Below are 7,895 nucleotides of genomic sequence, written 5' to 3' on the forward strand. Positions count from 1 at the left end.
CACGAATATTCGATATCAACGATAATAATATACTTAATATTTATTTTCATAATTAAATATTGTTTAACTGTATCTTTATTTATGTACATATTCATTGAAATTAAAAAGAATATTTGTATTTTTACGAAATTATTGTTAACTTGGTCACCGATAGACTACAACTTGTTTAGGAATGCGGGTGATAGTGGCACTAATGTCATAGCATGAGTATTACTAGAAATTTGTTCTCTAAACTGTTACCACCCTTCCTAAATGTGTTGCGGTCTAGCTTAGGTGTGTTATCAATAAAGTATAACAAATAAAAGATACCTACTGCTATCTTCATCTACATGAAAATGAAAAAGTAATATATTAGTACCAATCAACATTCTCTCTTATCCAAGCTTCATATAACTACGCGCCCCATATTAAAAAAAAATTAATTGGCACCCCTATTTTAAATGCATAAAAATTTCCTGTAAAGAGATATATTTTTTACACTATGCAATGAAGGATTATGGGTTAAACTTTTCGTGCCCCCACAGTTTGGAAACTGTTGCTCTAAAGTGTGTATGCAAGTGCGTGCGCACAGCGCCCACTTGTAAAAATTTGTTTACATAAATTTAATGTTTTCAACATCTGCACACAGCATTTTTGTGGTATGCGATACCAGATTTTTGGATTGTCTTGGAGTGATAAAGATAAAAAAAATGTGAAATATATATGTCATATATTTTAAATTAAATTCAACAAAAAATTGATAATATTTAAAAATGTGACATTCTTTATTGAAAAACATATTTGCCGGTATTTTCAGGTTCTTGCCTGAATATTTTTCAAGATTTTTTCTGAGATTAAGTACCAAAATCTGGCAATCTGCAATTTACATAAAAAATAATAACTTCCTTGTTAGGTAGGTATGTATTTTTTTCGAGGCATAATAATTTGACGAGTTCATTTATCTAAGCAAAAAGAATTATGGTAAAATGTGGACATAATTTTTTGTGCAAAATTTACTACCTAGATGAATAAAATTTATGATCTGTACCTACATATAATCCAAAAATTTGAGGGAACGTTGATACTTATGTGTTTCTATTCACACGGTAGTTATCTATTGTTTAAATGTGTGCGAGAAGTATAGTCTCATTTTTGTGACATTACAGCGAATAAGATTTTTGAATAATGTGTCAAACTTATGACAGGCGTGGATATTTGGTTTGAAAAATGACAATGTATGCAAAATACTTTATGTAAAGCCAAAATTATAATAATGTGTCCCTTTGAATTCATCGAAATTGTTGTGGGACATAATAATATGATTGACCTATTTTACTTTTCATTTCTACTTGGAATACCATTCTGGATGGATTCACAGTAATGTCACAAGGATATGATGTCGGCAACACGTGGTGATTTTGGTGCCACTACATTTATGGTTATAAAAAATAAACATTATATAAAAACACTGTTTATTGATTTATTACTATGACAACGGTGATACATATCAAAATCATCAGGTGTATTGGTCGGATAATGCTAATATAGTATTTTTACGTCACGAAGGGGTGTCATAACTTCATCGGTAACCATACCCGGACAACTGTATATGCGGACAGAGTAACAAGCTGATTCAAAAAACTAATTATTATATTATAAAACAAACTTGATATCCCTTTTTCACCACAAATAACAATAAATTTGATAATACAACTTTTAGAACAATTTTCTCAAGTGGATTTTTCTTTTTAAAAATTCTTAAATAGTGCAGCAACCATAAAGTAGACAAATTAATCTAAAAAAACTGTGAATTAAAGTAAAATTTAATTTGTCGGTTGGCATCAATTTATCTTCTGACATAAATCCATATTGTGTGGTGTACACTACTCTCTCTATAATTCTACCGTTTAGGGTAAAGTTACACCTTCGTGACATGAAATATCTGTAACAAAACATCTGTCACAATATCCGTACTACAGTGCTACTTCTGTATTCTGTCCAACACTTTATTGTTTGAATGAACAGAATATAGATGTCACACTATATTTATTCGGTGCTATCATTTTAAAAACCGTTTTATTTAATAAAGTAATGCCAATTATTGTTATGATACCTTACTTAATTATACCCTACAGTGTAAAATATATGTTATTTTTATTTATATTGTAGTTAGATTAATTTTACTGTATATTTTTATAAACGAAATTATCAGGTTTCCGTCCAACGAACTGCTTAATTATGACATAGCTCAAAGTAATTAAGTATGTTGTTATTTTATTGTAATAATTACTTCATAATAATTAATCTTGATATAGGTAAATATAAATATACGTTATTAATTAATTTTGTTTGTGAATCGGTTGTTACCATATAGTTTTCTGAAACGATCAAAATAAGAATATAATTATTTAAAACTGTTGGAGTTCATTTGTAAAATATTAATTGTTGTCAAGAAATAATATTGACTGATTAATCATTACAGGAAATAATTAATATCTAAAGCAGAATGTTAAAATAGGAGAACATGTAATTATTATGTTAAATTGCTAGAGATAATAGAATGTTGCTCTTAAATTATCACAATCTATTCTAGAATCAAGATATTTTATCATTGGATATATATATACGGATGAAGTTCCCAAAATAAAACAACATTATCACATATTAAAAAAGAGGTTTTTCTATCTTGTTATTCAGTCAATGATAAATATGATGTAGATGTGTTGTTTATTTTTATTCATTTAGTGTCGGTTGTGTACAGGCATGCACATAGAAAAATAGTTTTGGGGGGATCCATTTTGAAATATATTCATATAATATCTCTTGATTAATTTTTTAAGCGGCTGGAGGGGGCGAAGTTAACAAAATCCACCAGTTGTCAATGACTTCCATATTTACTTTTAGATTCTAGTCGCTTCAATCGCAGAATACCACACTTTTCTAGGTATATTTCCCACACCCAGATTCCGCACTTAGCTTCAAACAATAATCACCTGGCCTGCGGATTTAACTGACGGTGTTCACCTACGAGTTATTGCAAGCTGTTACATCCATAAATAGTTATTATGATCGTAAGCATCCGTTTTTGTCTTCATTGCAAAGCAAACATTGTATAGCTATCAATTTATGAGTGCCGCAGGTTTTCTAGTGTCATCTGCGTCATGATCCTCAGTCATTATTTTATTTCTTTTGGTTTTTGGGCGGGTCCGGACCCGAAACCCCCCCCATTGTGTGCGAGCCTGGTTGTGCATTTGATTTAAGGCGAATCCTCTACCTACCAGAGGCACCTAGCGTAAAAATACGAAGCTTGCAATTTGAGACATTTTTTTGATAATAAAATAAATAAAAACGATTTCAAGTTAGGTACTTATACACATTATATTTTTTAAAAAGTCGATGTTTTTCAAAATAAATATAAAAATATTAAAACTTTAAACTAGTCAAGAATCTCTTCATTTGTTTATAAAAAACTTAATAAACCAAATTTTAATAATACATAATTATGACCATAAAATAATCAGTAATAATAAGATAGGATCCTTCAACAAATTCACATTTTATAACAATTTTTTTATATTGTAAGTTTATCTTTGACTAAAAATAAAAAAAATATTGTTTTTAATGTTTTTAGATAATTAATGCAGTTTAAAATATTGTGAATTATCGCAAAATGTCTCAAATTGCAAGCTTCATATTTTTCCGCTAGGTGCCTCTTGTAGGTAAAGACATCACTGTAATAAAAGTAAATTTAAAATAAATGTTCATTCAGTCACAAAAATATTATAGAAATCCATTTTCTTATGTTTGATTTACTGCTTATAGTAAGTGCTGTTTAAAAAAATCAGTAAAAGTGAGTTTTAGAATATTATAATTCATTCCATTAAATACATTGATAGGTAATTAACTTGATTCTATATTGAATATTTAGTTATAAAGATTATTGTTTACATACAAACATTGAATGTTTTTTTTACAATCCAACGTTTTTAAATCTTTTCATGAATGCAATTTTAAATAATATAGGGTAGTGTTAATTTATTTTAATTTTAATACCAAATGTCAGAATACGTACCATAGTTATTTTAACAATTATTTTTTTTGCAATTAATATTAGAATGTTTTATACATTACCATGTTTTAACTCCCATGGCCACAAAATATACATAGTAATAAATTATGTAGTGATTTAATTTATGTATTATGATAATATTTTTTATAATTAATAACTAAGGTATATTTTTAATAATAAAATTATACCCCGTCATTAGTTTGGAACAATATTAATCGATATTTTGGTAATTTTAGAGACTGAGAAGAAAAATATATCCGTCCATTGTTAAAAAATGTTTTAGGTCACCATGAAATAAAATTATCAAGTAATACATAAATCCATAAAAAAACTAATGATTTTCAATAACCATGTAAATTAGTTTTGTAAATATATTATTTTTCTGTAACAATTACTTAATATTTTATAGGTCAGTAACCTGTGTTTTTTTCTTCATATTATTTTTAAATAGTTTTAATCATTGATTTTTTACCATGTCACAATAGTCAAATATCTTTAAAGGTTATCACAGTAGAAAAAAAAATATTTTTATTTTTTTATAGTTTTAATCGACACACATTTTTTTACCAATTGTTTTAAAGTATTATTTATTTTTCAATGAGTTTTAATTTAATTTCTTACGAACTTACCGACAATGCAACTTTTTTGAATGAAATATTAACAATTATTATTACTTTTGAAACATTCCTTGGATATTTTAATTATTTTTAAAAGATATTTAGACACTCCATAAAAATTATGTTAAAATCAAAATTTATTATTTGAAAATTTATTTAGAAGGTTATTTTGAATTAATATTATACTTATTTAATGATAAATTGTTTAGAAAATATTATAATGAGAAAATTGAAACAGTTACGAATTGAAATTTATATATTATTATTTTAGCTAATTTTTGAAAAAAAAACATCGAAATTTTAAATAAAATAGTAAAATGTATATACTTACCTACAATAATGTTTATTTGAAAATAAAGTGTACAATTATAATTGTTTTTCTTTATTGCATAATTATTGAAACCAAATTCAAACTAACTTTATCAGGCAAGTTGACGGTGACGTCCCGTGGGGGTAGGCAGATTGAGCGTCGCTTGGGGGCGGCAGTTACTCGAAGGGCGGCAAATCGAGGAAAGTCATTTGGAATATATAGAAATAGCTAAAGTACATAAACTAAGTTACAACGAAAATATCTTTCCATTAAAAAAATCACCACTGGTTTTGTCGAATTCGCGATATCTAGTTTACTTCCGTTTCCCTTCGACATCCTTGGTGACCAGAAACGAGATTTGATGCAGATTTGCGAATAATAAAGTTAGTCTGATATTTGGTTAGTAATGTATCCATACAACACATTTCTTAGATATTGATATATATGAAGATACTCATGAATGGATGATAAAAATTATGTATAAACAAATGAGGCGACATTTTGGCGCTGCCTAGGAGCGGCATTTTACCTAGGGACGTCACTGTAAGTTGAAATCCAGTTTAGAGATATTGGGGATTTAAAACAACGAATATTTGCGATGATCTCATTTTTTACTAGCACTACAACCCAGGGTGAACCTTGGCCGCCGTAAGTAGATTTTTCCACTCTAACCGATCATCCGCTATTTCGAGCGCGGGCTCCAGTGACTTCCTGTGGAGGTAGGCAGATTGAGCGTCGCTTGGGAGCGGCAGTTACTCGAAGGGCGGCAAATCGAGGAGAACCATTTGGAATATATAGAAATAGCTACCAAAACTTAGTAGGTACATAATAACGAAAATATCTTTCCATTAAAAAATCAGCTCACTGGTTTTGTCGGGTTCGCGATATCCAGTTTACTTCCGTTGCCTTTCGACGTCCTTGGTCACCAAAGACGACACGTGCAGATTTGCGAATAATTACAGTCTGATATTTCGTTAGTAATGTATTCTTACAACATATTTCTTATATATTGGACTCATGGAAGGATGATAAAAATACTGCATAAAAAATTGGGCGGCATTTTGGCGCTGCCTAGGGGCGGCATTTTATCTAGGGTCGTCACTGGCAGGCTCTAACACCTGTATCCTCTGAGAATCATTGGCAACATTGTTATCTTCTACTCTTCGCCTCTCTAATCATGAGACTGGTTAGCAAGGCGCGTCTCTCGAGAAATTATCGCTACTTTGGCATTGTGATTGAAGTTCGTAAGGTAAAAGAAATGCCTGGGTCGTTCAAGGATAAAAAGAAACTGACTTTCCTTAAAGAATTATCTCGGACAAAACATGGCAACTGTTAATATAGGTAGCCGAGAGCCGTATTACAGGGTTAGACCTGAGTCTAGTTCTTGGAGCGATAGAATTGGCACTAGGGTTTTTAATTCCGCGATTAAAAATGTTGCAATCTGAATAATATGACTATATGAAATATATTTTGTGACTAGTGAGCAGGGCGAGTACAAAGAATACTAGAATTTGGTTGGTGACTTATTGATGACATACTTATGGTTCGAAAAGTATCCTTTAGTCTTGACCATAACGGGGAAACAAGTTGGTTTATATCCACTTTACATCGATTTAATGAATCTTATCATAAACAGAATTTGTAATATCTCAGAAACATAATATTATCTTTTAAAAATATTGGCATTGAACGGGATTCGAGTCAGCATGTATTAGATTCTGGCAGCGCCATCTTTAGATTAATAAAGCCTGAGCATATCTTTTTGCACAAGCAACGAGTGGTCTACTGTTAAGAGGACGTTCTACAGAATTGGCCTTGAGAATTGAAAATATGATTTTTTAACATGTGGTCCATAATATCTGGTCTACTAGTTAATATAAAAAGGTCGTGTCAAAGTTGTTTGTGTTAATAAATTTGCTCTGTGACTGATCCGACTCATATTTCACATTTATTTCATCAGGGCTGTCGAAGACATAAATCATAATATATATTTATAATTTTAAATTTTTATTTATAATATATATTATTTAAGTTTTGTGCATCTAATGCCGGGTCCACACTGGCAACAAGTTAATTTGCTGGCAACCTCGTTAGATTTTACGATAATTATTGTAAAATTTCTTAAGCAATTATGGTAAGTATCGTAAAATTTAATGAGGTTGCCAGCAACTTATTGCCAGTGTGGAAATGGCTTAATATCCACTGTGGTTCACGTAGTGGCATGGACCTGGGGTTAGCTAATTCAGGAAGTCAACACCCATGATAGAATTTTTTTCCAGTTTTGGTTGCATTATATTCCAAAACTCTTCTGTAAAAATCGTTTCCGAGTTTATAAATGGAAATTTCTCGGTGTACATAGTAAACAAACCTACGAATAAAAAAAGACAAAAAGGAACATACTGATTCATCGCAGTAAAATCTGGTAATCAAATTCGCCATTTTGAAAAGCGACGATTTTGCGTAAACAAATATCACGTGGTCTGTACGTGTGCGGCAAACTTCGAATGTGTTTGTAATTTTGTGCAAAGTGCGAATGTAATGTTTTCAAATAATTGATATGGATTAATTATACCATCGTATTATTTTCTCGAAATCATAAACATACTATAATAGTATTTGAGTATCAACCTATGTTCAATTTGAATTGGGTTATAATAATAATATACCCGTATATATATCAATAGTATGTTTGCTACAAAATCCTCCCAAGTTATCAGTACGTACTTGCACAGGTTTGATTAAAAACCATGATGAAATTAACATTTAAAAAATATGAATGCTTAATATTATTTTGACAGCCCTGTTTTCTGATCGGCTTCATCTCGCAGGTGTTCATAAAATAATAATAATTCTCCGCGCGGCAGAAATTATCAGTAATAATAATAATATTTCTTGAAATAAAATCTCCGATGATTAGTGA

This window comes from Rhyacophila brunnea, unplaced genomic scaffold (assembly GCF_057557595.1).
Source record: "Rhyacophila brunnea isolate RB1 unplaced genomic scaffold, BYU_Rbru_1.0 scaffold_15, whole genome shotgun sequence".
Lineage (NCBI taxonomy): Eukaryota > Metazoa > Arthropoda > Insecta > Trichoptera > Rhyacophilidae > Rhyacophila > Rhyacophila brunnea.